Source organism: Polypterus senegalus, chromosome 10 (genome assembly GCF_016835505.1).
Source record: "Polypterus senegalus isolate Bchr_013 chromosome 10, ASM1683550v1, whole genome shotgun sequence".
In the NCBI taxonomy this organism is placed as follows: domain Eukaryota; kingdom Metazoa; phylum Chordata; class Cladistia; order Polypteriformes; family Polypteridae; genus Polypterus; species Polypterus senegalus.
Genome location: NC_053163.1, coordinates 167272123 through 167294264, shown reverse-complemented (window position 1 = coordinate 167294264; position 22142 = coordinate 167272123). Strand labels below are relative to the sequence as shown.

Sequence of the window (22142 nt, the reverse complement as noted above, 5' to 3'; positions counted from 1 at the left end):
GCAGGTGTAAAAAGTATTGTGTGCCCCCCACAGGTCTGAAGTATGGCGGCTTGGGATTGGTTTGAATCACAGGCCATTCAGTAGCATGACGCCCTATCGGTGTAAGGATTTAGATGAAGAATGTATAAATTTGGTGGGTGCATTACCCCTCCCTCTTACACCATCATGATGAAGGGGCATCTTACACACCATTGGTCTGGAAAGCAGACCACACTGAGAAGCACATCTCGGCAGCCATATTGAGACAGGCATGTGGCCAATTCTGAAGAGAGCAGATTAAAAATGAGGACTAAACTAGAGACATTAAGTTTATTAACAAGTCCGTGACACGCATGAAAGTACATATCAGCATTTATCAGGCTGTATGGTTGTCAATATTCAAATGTACTTTGCTTATTGTTATTACTTTATGAATATTATCAATAATCGATTATTTAAAGTTGTAACTTATCTCCTGCTCGTCTTTTACTCTATGTAATTGCGGGAGGTTATAGATGCAGAAGAGAAAGTGGGGAGAAATTAAAAAGTATAACACCTTATAAACAGCGGTGAGTCTATGGGATTTGAGGCATTCTGACAAAGGCTACATAATAAATCTCTCTATTATAATAAAAAAGTCTCGAGACGAGACAAGACTTATCCCTACCGATGAGATGTGACTTTTTGGAAGGAAGTCTCTCGAGATGAAGACTTCTGTCGCGAGATTCTTTCAAGCCGGCGGTACGGTGGCGCAGTGGGTAGCGCTACAGTTAGGAGACCTCCCTGCGTGGAGTTTGCATGTTCTCTCCGTGTCTGTGTGGGTTTGCTCCCACAGTCCAAAGACATGCAAGTTAGGTGCACTGGCGATTCTAAATTGTCCCTAGTGTGTGTGTATGTGTGTCCTGTGGTGGGCTGGCGCCCTTCCCAGTGTTTCCTGCCTTGCGCCCTGTGTTGGTTGGGATTGGCTCCAGCACACCCCTGCGACCCTGTAGTTAGGATATAGTGGGTTGGATAATGGATGGATGGATTCTTTCAAGTCACGCCATACTTACAACCATTTTCAAACAAGACCACCGTCATCAGGTGCATTCCAGCACTTACCCTGGACAGACACCAGTCCATTAAAGGCCTTATGAGAACACAAACACAAAGATCCAGTTTAGAATCACCCATTCATCTAAATATGGCAGCAAGTCGAACAAATGAACACGAAAATTGTCGACAGGTTACACGGCAAATAGATTAACTGTGCATCAATAGACTCTGCTGGAACAGTTGGTGGTGATGGTGCGGAAGATGAAAACATCAACTTACAATATACCGCCGAGTATCTACAAGCGTTAACACCGTCCGGTCTTCTGTTGACAGAAGGATGTATCGTAATATTCTTGTGTAAGTTATGTCTGAGTGATGGGCTCTGCAATGGAACAAGATTAGTTGTATTAAAAAGTGGTCGAACAATTCTAACATGTAAAATTTTAACAGGCGACAAGAAAGGTAATGAAGTACATCTTCTACGAATAACATTGGACACAAAAGGAGATCTTGATATGCCATTCGTATTAAAATGTTAATAGCTTCCCGTTAGAATAGCTTTTGCTAGGACAATTAACAAATCACTGGGACAAACTTTCGAAAAAGTCGGTTTATCTATTAGAGAGAAAGAGAAGCGATATTCACATACGGGCAGTAATACGCTGCATTGTCACGATGAAAGTCCAAACACGGAATCAAAATTCAAAAATTCAATGCGATCTTGACGAAAGGTTTTTCCAAATATTGTTTTAACTGAAGTTTTAAAGTAAAAGTGAAAATAATGCATACGTAACAAATTCCCATAAAAATAATCTCTTTAAATTGTATATCCGGTTAACCAAACCCGGGTTTGGCGAGCGAAGCAAATAAGGGGCGGAGCCCTCTAGTAACACAAAGGAGGAAAGCAGAGTAATAGAGGGGTCTACCGAGACAAAACACTGACTCCGGCTGGGCCAGTCGAGGACATTCACAAACTTATCCCTCCATTTTCTCTGCTTTGTTCTTAGGGTCATGGTCCTGTGGAAAGGGTGGACTACAGCACCATGAGCAGCTTTTTATTAAGGAGATGTCTGGGCTTGGGCTACACAGTGGTGCAGTGGTACAGTGGTACCGATGCGGCCTCGCAGTTAGGAGGCCTGCATTCGCGTCCCGCGTCCTCCCTGCGTGGAGTTTGCATGTTCTCCGCGTGTCTGCGTGGGTTTCCTCCCACAGTCCGAAGACATGCAGGTTAGGTGCATTGGCGATCCTAAATTGTCCCTGGTGTGTGATTGATATGTGGCGCCCTGCCTGGGGTTTTGTTTCCTGCCTTGCACCCTGTGCTGGCTGGGATTGGCTCCAGCTGAACCCCATGAACCTGTAGTTAGGATATAGCGGGTTGGATGATGGATGAATATGTCCGGGCTTTGCTCGGTTTAGCTTTCCCTCAACCCTGTGTAGTCTCCAAGTCGGTGTGCTGAAAACCAGCTCCACCGCAGGATGCTGCCACAACCAAGCTTCACCATTGAAACGGTACTGCACAAGTGAGGAGCACTGCCTAGTTTCCTACAGACATGACACTAATCTTGGTTTCATCAGACCAGAGAATCTGGTTTCTCATAGTCCCAGAGTGCTTTAGGTTTCTTCTTGCAAATTCCAAAAAGGCTTCCATGTCAGGAGAGGCTCCCGTCTGGGCACTTTGTCAAAAAGCCCAGATTGGTGGAGCACTGAAGCTCAGACTGGTGGAGCGTTTTAGTGATGGTGGTTGTTCTGGAAGTTTCTCCCATCTCCACACAGGATCTTCAGCCAGAGTGATTATCAGGTTCTTGGTCACCTCTCTTACCAAGGCCCTTCTCTCCTGACTGCTTAGCTCTATGGAGAGTTGTGGCTGTTCCAAACGTTTGGATTTAAGAATTACGGAGGCCACTGCGCTCTTGGGAACTTTCAAACTGGCAGAAATTTTCGTAGCCTTCCCCAGGTCTGTCCCTCAACAGAATCCTATCACCGAGCTCTGCAGGCAACTCCTCGGACGTCATGGCTTGGCTCTTACTCAACTGTGGGACCTTCTATTGACAGATGTGTGCCTTTACTATGCAGTCCAATCAAATAAATTGTCTGCAAGTGAACTCCACACATCAATGACGACCAATAGAATGGGGTGCATCTCAGCCAAATTTCCAGTGTTAGAACAGAGGGGCAGAATGCTTTTGCTATGTGACATTTCTGTTTTTTGTCATAAATGTGCAAAAGTTTCTAAAGTCCTATTTTTGCTTCATCATTCTGGGGTACTGAGTACTGCTCAAGGAGGGAAAAAAACTGAATTATTTTGGCATAAGGCTGCAACACAGCAAATAGTGCTAAAAAAATATAAATAAAGGGGTCTGAATACTTTGATGGTACTGTGCAGATCTGCATCAAGAAACGTGGTGGATGAGACAGAGAAGTGAGGAAAAAAGACAAGTGGAACTACTTCAGCAAACAAACATCTGCCGCCAAAAGGGCACACGGTCCACCGTTTACGTGCCACTTTCAAAGAGCGGTTTGTTACAGCTAACAAAACATATAATTGCAAATTAAAGAGCGATACTACCAAGCGTAACTCAGTCATTTCAAATTGTGCTGCTAGTGACTTTAATTTGAAATGTGAAGGCGCTCCAAAAATGACGGCCAAGTGCAGCCACTCCACAGTGGTTGTGATAGTAGTCATGGCAACAAACAAATGCCATACCGGACATGTCAGGCACTGAAAATGGGTCTCAATAGCAAGTGAGCATCTCTGCCAGAAGCAACAACAACTACAGGGCTGTCAAAATAAACACATTAAATATGGACAATTGTGCTTATGTACACTATGGTATACTTTAAAACGCAGATGAAAAGTGACCTTGCATTTATTACAAATGCATGTTTTTAAAATGTTTATTTAAAGAATAAAACATTAGGACAAGAAACACACACATACCATGGCACATCTAAATGATTAGTCTGTTCTACAGTGGGTACGGAAAGTATTCAGACCCCCATCGATTTTTCACTCTTTGTTATATTGCAGCCATTTGCTAAAATCATTTAAATTAAATTTTTCCTCATTAATGTACACACAGAGCACCCCATATTGACAGACAAAAAAAATAATTTTTGAAATTGTTGCAGATTTATTAAAAAAGAAACTGAAATATCACCTGGTCCTAAGTATTCAGACCCTTTGCTCAGTATTTAGTAGAAGCCCCCTTTTGAGCTCATACAGCCAGGAGTCTTCTTGGGAAAGATGCAGCAAGTTTTTCACACCTGGATTTGGGGATCCTCTCCAGTTCTGTCAGGTTGGATGGTAAACGTTGGTGGACAGCCATTTTTAGGTCTCTCCAGAGATGCTCAATTGTGTTTAATTAAGTCAGGGCTCTGGCTGGGCCATTCAAGAACAGTCACAGAGTTGTTGTGAAGCCACTCCTTCGTTATTTTAGCTGTGTGCGTAGGGTCATTGTCTTGTTAGAAGGTAAACCTTCGGCCCAGTCTGAGGTCCTTAGCACTCTGGAGAAGGTTTTTGTCCAGGATATCCCTGTACTTGGCCGCATTCATCTTTCCCTCGATTGCAACCAGCAGTCCTGTCCCTGCAGCTGAAAAACACCCCCACAGCATGATGCTACCACCGCCATGCTTCACTGTGGGGACTGTATTGGACAAGTGATGAGCAGTGCCTGGTTACATATACATATATACACACACACACACACACACACACAGACAGACTATATATTAGACAGAGATAGCAGAATACATACACATTTTATTCTGTCCTTTATTGAAAAAGTGTGCTTCCCTGTCACTTGAAGAGGCTAAAATGGTTAAAGGACTCCTCACAGCAGTGAGAAAAGCTCAAAGCGAGTGTCACGCATGCATGTCAGAGGGTCATCTTCAGAGTTCTTCACAGGTATGTGATTCCATTCCCCAGATGAGAGGGGGCACTAGAGAAATGGCCCTGCGAGGGCAACTGACTCCACCCCCATAAAAACCAAGACTGCCCCCCAGAAGGAGGTGGCATCACTTCTGGCTTAAGCGAACCAAGGACAGGTCACGAGATTCTTATTAGAGCCTTTAAAACGAGTTACAGGGCGACCTTTTGTTAAACCCTTTTCTGAACACCATCTCACGTTGTTTTAGGTTTCTCTTGCAAGTAAATGGGGTGAGCCGAGTTATTCACTCGACCACACCAGACAAAGCCCCAAAAATAATAATAAAAAAAAATATCAATGAAAAGCAGTAATAAGAGCCCAAAAATAAAAAAGTTAATTTTGGTCGCGCAGGAGGGAATTCAACAATATATTAGCTTCCTGTGGGGAATGGAGAAAGATTCTGTAATGTTATATCATGCACGACAGAAAAGAAACTTAACTATTTTAAAAGTTGGAAAAGTTCATTTGTGTTCACTTTTGTTTATTTGCTTCGAGCTTTTGAAATTGAAGGACTTGACAATGAATGAGGTGGGAGGCGAGTCTTCATTTCAAAAGCTTGACTGAATGCGCTTCACTTTAGTGAGCTACTCTCAATGCTAATTTAGCAATATATTAGCAAACAATAAATGTGTTTTGGAACATTATGACAATGTAACTAGACTAGCGGAGGCCCTGGCACTCGGAGAGCAGGCCAATTCTAGAGTTATATATTGCAGCAGCCTTATCAAATTTGAAAGAACTACCCTGGGCTATGGACGTGGGCTTGAAATATTCGATCGCTTCTTCCAAAATTTCTCAATGTGGTAACTACGGACTGACTGACTGACTGACTGACTGATGCGAGCTGCGCTCATTGCCAGTGGCAGACAAGTTGACTCAATGCAAACTGATTTTTTCCCCCCCGTGACGTTCACTTCAGTTCCGCTGTACAGAGCTCACTCTTTGTGAATATGTATGTTGAAACGTGATGCCAGGTGATGAGTGCACGCCAAGCAGTTGTAAGCTAGCACACAGAACATACGTACTATTGGACTGGTATGGAGGTACTGGGCATACATACTTGCCAACCTGGTAAAACTTTTGCGTAAAGAAATAAATAACCAATTATGTAAGATGAGTAATGGGACATTTATTCATGGACGGTTTTGATATTGTCTGCTATTCTCAAGCATTGGTCACCATAGATGCTTATTCTATCAGAAAACTCACCATCATTATTACATATTAAAAAAAAAAGACGACATGGCATATTCCTTTAAGCCTACACAACTTTTACAGATCATTTCCAATCTAAGCCTTAATTTACATAATCTTAGCAAGTCATGAACATTCACATGATATGCCTTTGTCCTCTGGTCATGTAGCGTGGAAAAGAGAAAAAAAAAAAGGGAAACCAGAAAAAGCTGGAAATATAATGCACAACACACCCAGAGACTGAACAGCCCAGTCATCAATCATATCTACACAAGAAGATGGCAAAAAGAAATTCGGGGGAAAAAAACAACAACAACAAAAAAAACAAAACAAAAACTGACCAATGGAGAATAAAAAAACAAAATTGAAGGCAAAAAAAAAAAACCTGTGCTGACAAAGGAGAGAGGACAATTCTCTATTTGATGTCTCATCTTTATTGAGGAAAAAAAAAAAGAGCTGACGTTAACCTGTCAAAATGCAGTGAGCTCACGATACCCTGGGACTCTAAAACTGCTGAGAAGGTATGAGGGGATCAGGCAATCCATAAACAAACCCCTGCAGTTTCTCACCATGCAATCCAACTTCCTCAAGGCTACGAGACCCAGCAACTGCAGTTGGCAAGTCTGACATTTTCTCCACTTCCAGGGGTTGCCACAGCGGTTCATCTTTTTCCATCTCTTCCTGTCCTCATCATCTCGTTCTGTCACACCCTTCACCTGCATGTCCTCTCTCACCACATCCATAAGTCTTCTCTTAGGCCTTCCTCTGCTCCTCTTACCTGGCAGCTCTATCCTTAGCACCCTTCTCTCACTATACCCCTCATCTCTCCTCTGCACGTGTCCAAACCAACACAATCTCACCTCTCTGACTTTGTCTCCCAACCGTCCAACCCAAGCTGACCCTCTAATGTCCTCATTTCTAATCCTGTCCATTCTCGTCACACCCAAATCAAAATTTTAACTCTGCCACCTCCAGCTCTGCCTCCTGCTTTCTGCTCAGTGCCACCGTCTCCACTCCATATAACATAGCTGGTCTCACTACCGTCCTGTAGACCTTCCCTTTCACTGTTTTCGATACCCGTCTGTCACAAATCACTCCTGACACTCTTCTCCACCCACTCCACCCTGCCTGCACTCTCTTCTTCACACTCCCCATTACTCTGTACTGTTGATCTCAAGTATTTAAACTCATCCACCTTCGCCAACTCTACTCCCCTCATCCTCACCAATCCTCTGGCCTCCTTCTCATTTACACACATGTATTCTGTCTTGGTGTTCCTATTGACCTTCATTCCTCTCCTCTCCAGGGTCTCCTCAACCTGCACCCTATTATCGCTACAGAACACAATGTCATCAGCAAACATCACAGTCCACGGGGACTCCTGTCGAATCTAATCAGTCAACCTGTCCAAATAAAAATGGGCTCAGAACTGAACCCTGATGTGATCCCACCTCCATCACTCCTAACACAAACCTCACCACGGTCACACTTTTCTACTTATCCTGTACCACACGTATGTACTTCTCTGCAACTCCCGACTTCCTCATAAAATACCACAGCTCCTCTCAGTCAGTCTGTCGTTTGCTTTCTTCAGGTCCACAAAGACACAATGCAACTCCTTCTGACCTTCTCTATAAAATTCATCAACATCCTCAGAGCAAACATCGCATCTGTGGTGTAATGCTGGTGTTAGACTGGGCCAGTTTGGAATCCCTGATTGAGTAGGAGTATTGGTGAGTGGGTCCTGCATTGAATTGGTTCCTTCCTCGGACCGAATTCAGAATCAGGCAAAGCAGCTTGGACAATGCTATATGGATTAGTTCATTGTTAACGTCTTCACTATCAATTCTCAACCCACAACCAAATCCAACTCTCCCAGCCACCAACTGATGTCAAACTCACCAAGTGCGGGGTTCACCTCAGCAGGATGTTCCCATTTGAATCCATGCCTGCACATTATTAATGCCCTTCTTCCTTTACAGAAAGCTATTTATGACCAGTTCAGGAAGCAAAAGCTTAACCTGCCAGTTAAAACGGTATGGAGACTGAATACCAGAAGCGGAGGAAACAATTCTCATTGTTGTATGGTTTACAGTACACTCTGGGCATTTCCAGGTGGGCTAGACTTGGTGAAGTGAATAAAGCAATAGGATTCTTGTTACCTACCTGCCCGGGATTGGTTCAGCAGGCCCCCCGTGACCCTGTGTTTGGATTCAGCGGGTTGGAAAATGGATAATGGATGGATAGAAATGGAAATTGAGTTCCAGAATTAAAAAAAAAACAATGTACACCATCAGCATGAGCTCCAGCAAATTCACCCCACGGAGATGTTGGGGATTCAAACCACATGTAGGACCAGAAGGTATTTTGCAACCCAGAAATCTTACATCGTCTGGCAGTTAATAGGTATTCCATTTAAATATTAAACAAAACAAAATCCTGCCTTGCAGCAGCAAGCGACATAGGAAGTACGCTGTGATCAGCTCTTCATGTGGCAGATCTGCACCAGCAGGCTTCAAACACTAGACAAAGCGATTTGAGCAAACACCACCTACCTCCTGTCAAAAGGAAAGAAAAGCAGCTCATGGGCTCTTCGGATCAAACCCACCACTTTTCAGAGAAAGCAAGCTGACCACAGCAGTTACTAGTGTGGAGCTGCAGAAGAGGACACACATCCCCGAGTGACCTTGGGCTGGACGTGCTTTTATTTATTTTTTGGTGCAATGCACATTTCTGCATGTTTATCAGTGCTGCCACCACCAAGGCATATCCAAAATGGAAGTTAATGGTTTCCAGTTAGTCAATATAGTGCAGCCGCCACCAGTCTGTCCATCAAAGACTCCAGTTCTGATTTCATAATGTTCAAATAGAGTTCAACTTAAAAAAATAAATAAATAAAAATCAGCTTTTAGACTCACAACTTTGATCAAACAAAGACTTCCAGTAACTAAGCGATTCTGGCTACCTGGCAGGTACACAATCATTTAGAAGTCTGCCATTTTAACCAACCCTCCATAACACCGCCTGGACAAGCTGCTGGCATCGACATCCGGGACGTTCCAAAGCCTCGCTGCACTAACTGCGGGACGGCGGTGGAGTTTTGGTGGTGAGGCGGGCGGCCTTCTGCTGTTATGCACCTCAAATCTGGAATAGCCTGCCAATAGGAATTCGCCAGGCAAATACAGTAGAGCAGTTTAAAACACTGCTGAAAACACATTACTTTAACATGGCCTTTTTATAACTTCACTTTAACTTAATACTGATACTCTGTATGTTCAATTCTTCATAATAACTATTCATGGTGGCTCTAAAATCCGTACTGACCCCTACTCTCTCTTCGGTTTCTTTTTCCAGTTTCTTTCTTCTGCGCCACTACCACCTACTCAAAGCATCATGATGCACCAACATTGATGGACTGAAAGCCAGAAGTCTACGTGACCATCATCATCAGGTCCTTCCATGAGAACCCTAAATACAAAGAGGACTGTTTGACTAATGCTAGGTAGATTGCTCAGAGGAGACTGGGCGGTCTCGTGGTCTGGAACCCCTGCAGATTTTATTTTTTTCTCCAGCCTTTGGAGTTTTTTTTTTGTTTTTTCTGTCCACCCTGGCCATCGGACCTTACTCTTATTCTATGTTAATTAATGTTGACTTATGTTTATTTTAAATTGTGTCTTCTATTTTTCTATTCATTTTGTAAAGCACTTTGAGCTACATTTTTTTGTATGAATATGTGCTATATAAATAAATGTTGATTGATTGATTGATTGTGGCTCTGCATTATGCAAATGTCTGCGCTATAATCCCATCACTTGTCATATTCAAAACGCGTTTCAAGGCTCGTCTTTTTCCGTTTACACTTTGGACCCTACGTGCAGCTGTACTGTTGGACTGTACCCTCATGTGCTCTCACTTTGCGTTTGTGTGTGTGATGCGAGATGCCCTATACTTACTTCCTACAAATTGTTTGAACTGCCTTGTGTTTTAATAGGTCTAACTGCAGCCCCTTCTCTCCCAACATGACCATTTAGGTCACTTGCAACAAGCCCATTGTCATCATCATCATCATCATCACGACGTTACTTGCAGACAATGTTTAGAGCAGAGATGTCAACACAACACAGTCAGAAAGAAGAATAAGAGTTCGAAATGAAGATGTTGGGGGAGTTTGTTGTAACTTTTACTCTCATTACATGTCATCACATTTTACTCTTATGGTACCAGAGTGTGACAAACACTTTGGTTGAATAGCCATACGTGGCACTGTATCTGATCATGTTCAGCTCTGACGGGAGAGAGTTCCCCACGTGGGGAGAAAAGCACATGGCCGTGATATCAGCAATCAGCAGACAGCTACCCTTTAAAACTCATGGAGCTCTGATCGGTCTCTCTCTTTCAGAAACGTCAAACGTTACTCCTTAATCTGTAGGTGACAACATCTGTTGAACAAACGGGTATCGCTAGCTAAGTGGAGGCGAGGTGCACTCCAACACGTGGCGAGACGTAGACCAACTCGAACAGAGGCTGGCGAGTGAACGAGGAAGGCCCCGCCCCTCTGCTCTCAGCCCACAGCCACTCTGTTGGATTTGCGGTACTGCAAGCAAACTCTGGTTACTCAGCGCCATGAGAGAAGTCGCACAATCAACCAGAAAGTTCAAGCAAATTCTACAAAACAACCAGATCTGACAGACATGGACAGAACGTGCTTAGAACACGAAATTTTTAAAACCGTTTTTTTGCGAGCACCTATGGGCCAAGGGTAACTGGTTCGGCCGGGATGCCCATCTGTCCTCTGTGGCACTCACACCATCCATCCATTATCCAACCTGCTATATCCTAACTACCTCCTGGTTCGGTAAAATTCGTGATGAGCGAGTCATAGGGTGGTCCAGATCTAATTATGCAATTTTCATTACGCTATAACTTAAGTTTATTACTCCGAGCCTGTATCCAACTGAATGGAGGACAAGTGGGACATTACATGGAAAAAATCAGTGAATTAATTCAATGTAAGTCCATTACAAGATATTTCGAACAATTCTTTTGTCTTGTATGGTTTTCCTGCCTGGCATTGAAAGTTGCATAATTAGATCTGGACCACCCTATCTATAGAATTTTGAAGCATTTGTAATGTTTACTGTAGTTTTAAAGCAGATCTCCGACCCTGGAGGACAACAGTGGCCAATATCTGCTGTTAATTCACTTTTCCATCCATCCATTCATTAACCAACCCGCTATATCCTAACTACAGGGTCATGGTGGTCTGCTGGAGCCAATCCCAGCCAACACAGGGCGCAAGGCAGGAAACAAACCCCCAGGAAGGGCGCCAGCCCACCGCAGAGCACACACAGCACACACTAGGGACAATTTAGAATCGCCAATGCACCTAACCGGCATGTCTTTGGATTTTGGGAGGAAACCGGAGTACCCAGAAAACGAACCCGGGTCTCCTAACTGCGAGGCAGCAGCCCTACCCACTGTGCCAAATCTTAAATTTTTCTGAAACGGGAGCTAAACAAAAATGACACATAGGCTATTTTACAGTGTGTGTATTACCTCAAGATGCAAAATCGATATTCGACAACATGTTCTCTTGGACATATTTTGAAAGTTTTAAATCTTTTATTTTCTGGTAATGTCCATTAATCTCTACTATAAACCATTTTTGTAATATATTGAAAATGCTGAACCTTATAGAGCACAATTTCTTGTGGCAAATGCACATTAGAACAATCTGGACGAGAACAGGCCATTCAGCCCAACACAGCTCACCAGTCCTATCCACTTCATTCTTCTAAAATAACATCAAGTTGAGTTTTAGAGTGTCCCTAAAGTCCCACTGTCTACACCAGGGGTCTCCATACTTTTTAACCCGGAAAGCTCCTTTTACAAAATGAAAGTGGCCGACCGCTCCTCATGTTTTCTGACGTTTATTCTCATAACTTATTTCAACACAAACGAAGTGAATAAGCTTGTTTTGCCTGAACATTTACAAAATGTTGGTGTCCACATCTCACATTTTGTATTAAAACATCACAAAAAAAATTCACCTGCAAGTGCCTTTTATTCATTTTCTAGTGGATCTCACACTATTGGATTAAAACTTGAAGGCTGTCAAAACAAAACAATGCAATTCCAAATCCACAGCTCTGCCTTCTTCATTTGTCATTTAGTCACATGTCACTTTATTCACAGGTCTGGTCACATGTGTGATGCATATTTGAGTTGGTCAGATGATTGGCACGGAGGTGTGTGGTGGAGTGGAGCCACTCCGGTTCACTCTCATGGAGTCATTTCAATGTTCGTCTGTCAGTCGTGTTCTGAACTTTGATTTCACGACATTCACGTCAGCCTCACAGAGGTATGGAGACCCAAACAAAGCAGACATTTTCAGAGCTGCTTGGTGAAGATTCTTCTAGTTATCTGGCTCTGCTAAGTTCCAGAAATGCTGTTGAGACTTTAACTGCACATTATTTTGAAGGTTTACTAATATATAATTTATAAAATCCAATGTCTCTCTGTTTTTTGTCTGTATGTCTGTCCGCTTTTCACGAGAGAACTACTTAACGGATTTAGTTTTTTTTTTTTTTACTTCTATAATTTGTTTGAACATCCCAGTTGATTTTGCGTCTTCTCTCATTTCGCTGTGTATCAGAGTTCGCTTGCGGTACCAATTTACTTGCATGAATCCGAAAAACGCACAGCGTGGGCCGAGGGGGTTTGGCTCTACTTAGTCACTCGCCAGCGTTGGGGCGTGGTCCTTAACTCTGCTTAGCGAGCAAACGAGAGAACAATTGAATTCAACTATGTCTGATACTTAAAGAGTTACGGAGGTCTTGACGAGTGCGAGTCTGGATATTCTCTTAAGTGTCTGTCACATTGAAAAGACAGACTGCAATTCAGATTGTGCATCGTGATTGTGTGTTAAAAAGGATCGTGAAGTGATTTTTTGGAAAGATCGCCCACCCTTAATTTGACTAATCAAGTTTTCAAATTTATGTAAGATTCATTAACCCTTTGGCGAGCTACTTGGAAATGGGGAGGTGAGCTGCCGGTAGCTGGTAAGCGACATGTTGAAGACCCCTGGTGTACACCCTACTTGATCACAGATTCCAGGAGACTGTGGTTCTCGGTGTAAAGAAAAACTTCCTAATGGTTGTGCCAAAGTTTCCAGCCGTCTCCCCGTATGCTTGGACTCCATTTAAAGTCACAGTCTCGATCCACTGTACTAATTCCCTTCATAATTTTTTAAACACTACAATCAGGTCTCCTCTTAATCTCCTTTTGCTCAAACTGAGAAGATAGATTAGATAGATCAATTAGATGAGATTAGATAGACAGATACTTTATTATTCCCAACGGGAAATTCCCATACTCCAGCAGCAGCATACTGATAAAGAACAAAATTAAATTAAAGAGCAGGCTCAGCTCTTTTATTCTTTCCTCATAACTCATCCCCTGTAACCCTGCAATCAGCCTCATCGCTCTTCTTTGGACTTTTTCATGCACTGCTATGTCCTTTTTGTAGCCTGGACGAACAAACCTGCACACAGTCCACCACAGGAGGCCACATCACGTTCGTGAAGAAATAACACTGACTTGAAAATGTACTGAACTTTAAAATGTCAATATGTTCGTGTTTACTGTATTTATGGAAAACACTGTTCTTTACAGAAATCCTGCTACGCGTCTCTGTCTCTGTGTACATACAAACCAAGGAGTGGGAGTCAGACACCTGCATGCAGTAAAGGCACATTGGTTAGACAGGTGGGTTTAAAAAAAAAAAAAAAAAAAGAAAAAAGGAGAACAGGGGTGTGGAAATCAAGTAAACTTAGAAAATCCACTTGTCCGCCAGTTAAATTCACTCGCCCATAAACAAATAACAAAAGTGAAAGAGAGTTTATTTTTTCTGATCTCTTTTAATCAATACCAAAACTGCCTTCCATTTTAAAACTGAAAAAAGGTTTTTTGTTCCCAAAGTAGGGGTCGCGAGATGATTTCCAAGAAATCAAATACTTTTTTAAAAAACTTTTTAGAAATTAACAAAATTGAATTTTTTAGAAATAACATCTTGTATGTTGGATGTACGGATGCCGTTTTGCACTACCTACTTGTGCGAAAAGACTTTTTCGGCATTAAAAATAAATACAGGTCACGACTGAACTTGGAGGATGATCTCCGAGTCGCGGTCTCCAAAAATCACATTTTACTCTTATGGTACCAGAGTGTGACAAACACTTCGGTTGAATAGCCATACGTGGCACTGTATCTGATCATGTTCAGCTCTGACGGGAGAGAGTTCCCCACGTGGGGAGAAAAGCACATGGCCGTGATATCAGCAATCAGCAGACAGCTACCCTTTAAAACTCATGGAGCTCTGATCGGTCTCTCTCTTTCAAAAACGTCAAACGTTACTCCTTAATCTGTAGGTGATAACATCTGTTGAACAAACAGGTATCGCTAGCTAAGTGGAGGCGAGGTGCACTCCAACACGTGGCGAGACGTAGACCAACTCAAACAGAGGCTGGCGAGTGAACGAGGAAGGCCCCGCCCCTCTGCTATCAGCCCACAGCCACTCTGTTGGATTTGCGGTACCGCAAGCAAACTCTGGTTAACTCAGCGCAATGAGAGAAGTCGCACAATCAACCGGAAAGTTCAAGCAAATTCTACAAAACAACCAGATCTGACAGACATGGACAGAACGTGCTTAGACCACAAAGTCGCGGTCTCCAAAATCAACCCAAGAATGGACTTGCTGTGCTCCAAGCATTGTGCCCACCCATCTCATTAGGTGAGGTGTTTTGTTGAAGTTAAACGAATGATTCAATAACAATTTTTTTATGATTGTTAGAGCGTTATGTTCTTTTTTTGTTGTCATGCTCTTGTTTGGATAGGATATTCTGTTGAAATTAAACAAATGAGTAAATTACTATTAAAAAAAAAACTTATATGGTTGTTAGACCATTGTGTTCTTTCGTGTTGTCATGCTCATGTTTGGATAGGCCTATTGGCGCATGTGCACCGTTGCGCGCAACATTTGTATATTTTAACCACTTCCGAGGATAGTGGGGGTCACGAGTCACTGGCACGGTTATTTTGGGGGTCGTGAGCTGAAACGTTTGGGAACCCCTGCTCTAGAACAGTATATAAAAGATTCCCTCATCATTTGAACTCCCTAATAAACGATGCCTTCATTTTAGCTCCACTAGTTCTGTTTCACATATTAGTTACATAACAGAGCACTGTCCCGATTCATTTGCTGCCATGTTCTTCAGCTTTTGTCTTGCAACATCTTCTCCCCCAAGAATCTTTTGCCATCTCAGACAGCATGGGCTGAATGCTGTTCATTTCTGCTTGAGCTGGACTGATTTACCAAAGAAGTAAATATTACCGATGTTGTCGGGGAAAAATAATCGCGTGTAAGTGAAGATTTTTATAGATATTTCATAACGTTTGGAAACCGTTAGAATGTTTTCTTCTTTATATCTTTAATCAACTGACAGCGCGAAACCAACTTGTTTTATATGAAACATTTTCTAATCAAAAACGATCTATAGACAGATCAAAATTGATGTTGTCACGCAATAAATTTCGTAACTCCTCTGTATATCACAACCTAAGCGAAATTGCAAATTTCAGGAAAGATTAACTGCCTAACAAGTTTTGTTATGTGGTGAAAACATTTGCACTGTAAGTTAAATGACCTCATTTTTATGTAAAAACAATGAATTTTATTGATAGTATATAAAAGTTATCGATTATAATGAAAAATCATCAGATTACATCGTAATGTCGGCATGAAAAAAAATGACTGCATCTCCAAGCGTGTAAATAGTAGGGTGAAATACTCACGTAAGACCGTAAGAGTGCTTCCCCTTTGAAAAATCAGCCGTCATTTTGTAAACAATATTGAAGACCAACCTGAGACATGAAGAACATACCGAAGTAGACCGTTTCCACACGAAGTACGTAGGCTACCCAAATGTTTAAAATTTGAAAGTAGTGGTAAAAATGTACCCTGCACAGCACACACAACTCTTTTTCTCCAGAAAATTGCACTTGTCCGCGAACAACCGTGTAAAGGACGCTATATAGCGCCCGACCCGGCACAGACCACGCAGAGGCACGTGTAAAATAAACAGGGCTTTTATTTCGCTTCACCCGTGGGCGCACGTCTTCCCCGTGTCCCACAGGCCCAACACAGTCCCAAAGCACTTAAATACAGAGCTCCAACAACCCTTACTGGCACCACCACTCCTCCCGGACAACCTCGTCCTCTTCCTCCCGATTCTGGCCCCGAATGAAGGGAGGCTGGCCCGTTTTATAGCCCACCCAGAAGTGTTCCAGGTGCTTGACCAGCTGGTCCTGATTGCACCTCCGGGTGGGGCTGATAACTCATCCAACTGGGTTGTTGGCTCTCGGCAGCACCCCCTAGTGGCCACCCCATCTCCCAACCAGGCTGTGGAGGACTCCATGTCCCATGGAGCCACATTGGAGACTGGGAAACGAATAATGGCCGGGGAGGCTGCCACCAAGGGTCCCGGGGGAGGTATTGAGCGGTCCATGGTGGCTCCCCCAGAACATATGCAGCAGGGGGCGTCGGGACCCGGCAGTCTGTCACAACTGAAACACGCAAAACACGCTTGTCTGACGGTCAATTTACCCATGTCGGACGAGTCGGGCGTTGGATTTCCGCACCCCTCCAGAAGAAGATGGGAGTATCTGAATTGGCACAAAAATTACCCCAGTGACATTCATGAATTGGGGCAGCAGGTGTTTTGCCACCTCACTACGCTGCGAGCCTGCCCCTTATTGGATTAAGGGTGCAAGAGAGCGACTTCCAAGGGATGCTGCATGTGTATGCTGCTTACCAGTCAGCTCAGAGCTCCATCAAATACAAAACGCTCCTCACAAACACGACGGAATCACTCACAGGGAGCTAAACAGCAAGCTCCTCACGGCCATGTGCTTTAATGGGAGCGTGCGTTAGGGATGGGAAGAAGCAAATTATGCGCAGTGCAAAGTTAATGCAAATTGCACTGATGAAGAGCATTAGAATGGAAGCACTTTCAGTCTGGAAAATGCAAGACGCTTTAAGTTGTAACTATAAATAAGGAGGCAAATTGCAACAAATGTATGCTTAATTGTATTTACTTTCAATTATGGAGTGAATTGAAATCCATTTACTCATTCAATTAATACCGTAAAACTTCCTGCCGTTACTGAATGTACCCAATTTGAATCAAAAGAATGCCAAATGTCATTTCGCCATTGTAGTTCATTACACATACTTTCTTACAGTTACAACTGGTTTAAAAACAAAATAAATAAATAAAAAATGTGGAAACAAGGCCTTACACTAGGATTGAATTGGCCTCTCATCTTCCTTTGCTGCGATGGGTCAGCAATAGAGTGGCGACAGGATGTGCCTTATTACACCACAAACTGAACGGTCCTCTCGCTGGATTACACCACAGCCTCTTTTCAGTAGAGCAGGGGTGTCGGACTCGGCTCCTGGGGAGATGCAGTGCTTGCGGGGTTTTCATTATTAGCCAATAACCACCGTAAAAATTTTAAATTAACCCGCCTGCTAAGATTCAGAAACACTCAAGTTTCTTCTTTTTTTTTTTTTTTTTTCTTTACACTACTACGGCCAACAACTAATTCCGGGGAGGGGGTCTCAAACTCAGTTCCTGGAGGACCACCATTATCGATCTAACCTATTAAATAGAAGCAAAGGCCTTGCTATTGATGGAACCCACTTCTTAAATTAACATGGCCTCTTAAGGCAATGTCACATTAGGCGACTTCTCCAATGATTTTCAGTCGTAGCCATCATCTACATAATCTTAGCGAGTCTTACGCAGCGTCCCCATGTACTCATAATCTCATAATGGGACACGGCCAGCAAGTCACTCCTAGTCCACGACTCGCTCAGGTGCGATTCTGTCCAGGGCTGCGGAGTCGGAGACAATTTTGGGTGCCTGGAGTCGGGGTCGGAGTCGTTACAAATGTACCAACTCCGACTCCTAATAAATTTAAATTGTAATGGAAACAAAAATACAGCAAATTCAAATGTCCCGTTTCACAAACAATAGTCACAATTAAGTACTTCTCTGATGAAAGTAGAAAGCCCAGTGCATAGTCGTGTTACTACTTGTGTGAAGTTCAGCTGAGCGATTATACAAACTGACATTCACTTATCGTAATCTGGATTGTGGAGCATTACACAAAGTGTTTTCATTTTATTTCAGATCTAATGTGTTTATCAAGTTCATGTGAGTGTTTAACAAGTGTAATGGTGGAGGTGTGTGCACTATGGCCTGATGTGTGTTCAGGGGTTCTTGTCTTTTGTTTAAACTGGCCGATACGGTAGAGAGGCCGCTTCCTAGCCAGTAGTCCATCCATCCATCCATTTTCCAACCCGCTGTATCCGAACACAGGGTCACGAAGGGTCTACTGGAGCCAATCCCAGCCAACACAGGGCACAAGGCAGGAACCAATCCCAGGCAGGGTGCCAACCCACCGCAGGACACACACACACACAAACACACCAAGCACACACTAAGGCCAATTTAGAATCCTAGCCAGTAGTTCTGAGGCTAAATGATGTCATGGATGTTCCCTTCCTTCAATCAACATGGAAAATACATTAGCATATTAAATACAGAGGAGTCGGAGTCAGTAGTAGTGGAAACGAAGGAGTTGGAGTCGAAGGATTGATCTACCGACTCCACAGCCCTGATTTTGTCTTTAGTGGTAAGGAGTGGCTGTGTGTGCTTGAGAGCTGACAGACAATGAACTCTCGTCTGGAAGTGCAAAGCATATAATGCAGAAATAAAGAATTAGAAAGCTTTGGATCTCACAAACAGGAGAGAAGCTCTACTATGGGATGTCTATCTTTTATGTACCACAACAGAATGGAAAAAACAAAACCACCCAAAAAAAAAAGACATAAATCGATTGTAATGAGTGCAGAATGCAGCTGCTAGAATCCGAACTAGGAAAAGAAAATCCGAGCACATCTCTCCAGTTTTGATGTCACTACACTGGTCACCTGTGTCATTCAGGATTGACTTTAAAATCCTGCTTATATTTTACAAAGCCTTAAATAATCTGCTCCATCTTATATTTCAGAATGTCTTACACCTTACACTCCAAATCTTCAAATGAGAGTCTGCTTAGAATTCCAAGAGCTAAACTTAAAAGAAGTGGTGAGGTGGGCGGCCTTCTGCTGTTATGTACCTAAAATCTGGAACAGCTTGCCAATAGGAATTCACCAGGCTGATACGGTGGAGCACTTAAACCACGGCGAAAAACACAATACTTTAACATGGCCTTCTCATAACTTCATCTTAGTTTAATCCTGATGCTCTGCATATTCAATTAATTATCATTACTATTCATGGTGGCTTCAAAATCCGTACTCGCCCCTACTCTCTCTTCTGTTCTGTTCTTTCTCCGGTGTTCTGGGGTGGCGACCTGCACTGTGATGTCCCTACATTGAGGGATTAAAGGCCAGAAGTCCACATCGTCAAGTTCTTCCACGAGAACCCTGAATACAATGAGGACTGATCGAGGTCATTCGTGTTAGGTAGAATGCCTAGAAGGGGCTGGGTGGTCTCCTGGCCCCATGCAGATTTCATTTTTTTTTTTCTCAAGCCGTCTGGAGTTTTTTTTTTTTGTTTTTCCTGTCCTCCCTGCCCATCGGACCTTACTTTTTTTTTTTTCTTATGTTAGTGTTTCCTTATTCTAATTTTTATTTATTTTGTCTTTTTTCTCTTTCATCATGTAAAGCACTTTGAGCTGCATAATTTGTATGAAAATGTGCTCTAGAAATAAATGTTCTTGTTACTGTTGTTAAGTCTTTGCAGCACATTCTTGGCTGTCACAAAAAAACGGGGCAACCACGACTGTGCTCAAAGTCTATTTGTCAAAGTAAATTTGACACAGCCAGTGATTTTTCAGTCACGTAAACGGACATGTTCTGATGACAAGATAGCAGTCAGCAAGCCTGACAAACCCAATGACCAGAACTCAGCTTTAGTGCTCTTATCCTGCCCGGCCAGGCATTTCCTTTTTGACATTGCACCATCCAGAGGTTTTGCAGACTAGAGCAGATCAATACTTCCTAGAACAGCGTTTAAGTATTTGTGACCCGAGTTTTCATAACAGTTTTAATCGTACCCCCTAATGCCTTTTTGAAAGAAGCCCACTAATACCAATTTGTTTTTTTTCTTAAATTAGTGATGCATCATAGATGCACTGGCCATGTGCGCCCAACTACGTTGCGCGTGTTGAAGTTGTCTGTGAAGGGCTCCCTGTGTAAACGCGGCTGCCAGTCGTGAACTGGGCACTTTGTCACACAGCATTATGATTTTTTATAAGGGAAACACAATTACAAAAGAAAACCCTTGGACATTGATTCGATAGGAACGGCCTACTCGGAATCACTGTCCGAATCGTAATTATGTGGTGGTGTAGGAGCATTTCTGCTTCTGTCCGTTCACAGTCCGTCTCGTTTTCACGATGCTATCGTTTCCTCTCACGATCTCTTTCTCTAATCTCGCAGGTTGCTTTGTGGCAATCCAAAGAGTAAGGCAATATATACGGAGCAATGGTTATAAAAGGGGGGCACACAGGTATCCAGGCTCTTTAAAGCATAAATAGGGATCACTTCACTGACATGTGAGCAAGCCACGGTACAACTGTGAGACACGCAGCACTCGCCGGCTACAACGTAACGATAATTTGCGGAACGAGGTGTCACGTTGTCATTCATTTTACCCCACTGTCTTTCTTTCATTCATATGTTACGTAGACACGTACCTTTTATCTTCGGCAATCTCTTTCTCTAACCAGGCCTCAGGAGCTAACCAGCGTAACACTGTCCACCACCCCTTTTGTTATTCCGGCACATTGTTGACATCCGTGAGTAACAACAACGTACTAAACTGGAAGGTGGTCTACGCATGCATGGAATTCGCGGACAAACAAAGATCAAGATCTAAATGAAGATCTCTTTAGTTAATTTAAAGCACAACAATCCGTTTAGTTTGAATGTCTGTGTTTTGAGGTGTGACTGGCGTACTACAGTCTTCAGTAGTATAAGCCTGGAGGAGATTCTTAATGCAATGCCTATGTTTTAGCCGTCTCTCTACTGCCATCTAGTGCTTCATCTTCTAATTCATTCATGGACAAACAAAGATCAAGATCTAAATGAAGATTATATATAGAGATAGAGATATATTTTATTATAACTACTTAACTTTTATCAACATTTACCTAACACTATATATTTTTTTCTAGTATCAGAATGCAGTTTAAGTTAACTTGTTTTGGTTTCAATAGATGTATTTTTCATACTTTCGATTCTTGTTTTCTTTTTTTCACATCTTTGCGCCCTCCTAAGGGGTGGAGGGCGCCCACCCCACAGACTGAGAGCCACTGTCCTAGACCATGTTTCTCTTCAAGTACTTTATTGAAACATACTGTATGATGGGACACTCGGGTGCAAATGTGAACAAGCTGCCTGGTCATCTGTTGGCTCGCTTTTCACTAATGGTTCGTTTGGCCACCAGTCAAGTGGAAAGAAAATAAATAAATAAATAAATAAGGGTTCTTAATCTTTAAAAGCAAGTCAGTGAAGGTAAATGAAATGCTGTCAATTAGTCTGCAGTATTTTGCTTTTTTAAACCAATTAAGAAAGTAACAGGAATGAAGATGTCTGGTGATTTAGCGGCCTTCCAGGATTTGTGTCTCACACACACACACACACACACACACACACACTCGAGTCAAGTTAATGCGTTTGAGGCTGGGAGGCCAGCAGCACTTGAAGGGATGAGTAGCTTTACAGATCAAAGCCAAGATGGCCACTGGGCCAGCACTTATGATGCCAGGAAGAGAACGAGGTGCATTGGAGAGACAACACCAAGACCGGGCACTGGAAGTGAAACGTGCAGGCTTTCCATCCAAACCCCAAACACATGCATAGAAATGTGGAGA

The 22142-nt window shown here is 42.8% G+C and overlaps 1 protein-coding gene across 2 annotated transcripts in view; it reads right to left on the bottom strand.

Moving 5' to 3' along the window:
* The window catches only part of LOC120538001 (oxysterol-binding protein 1-like), a 65501-nt gene that overhangs the window by 36314 nt on the left and 7045 nt on the right, over positions 1 to 22142 (bottom strand). The window lies entirely within an intron of this gene.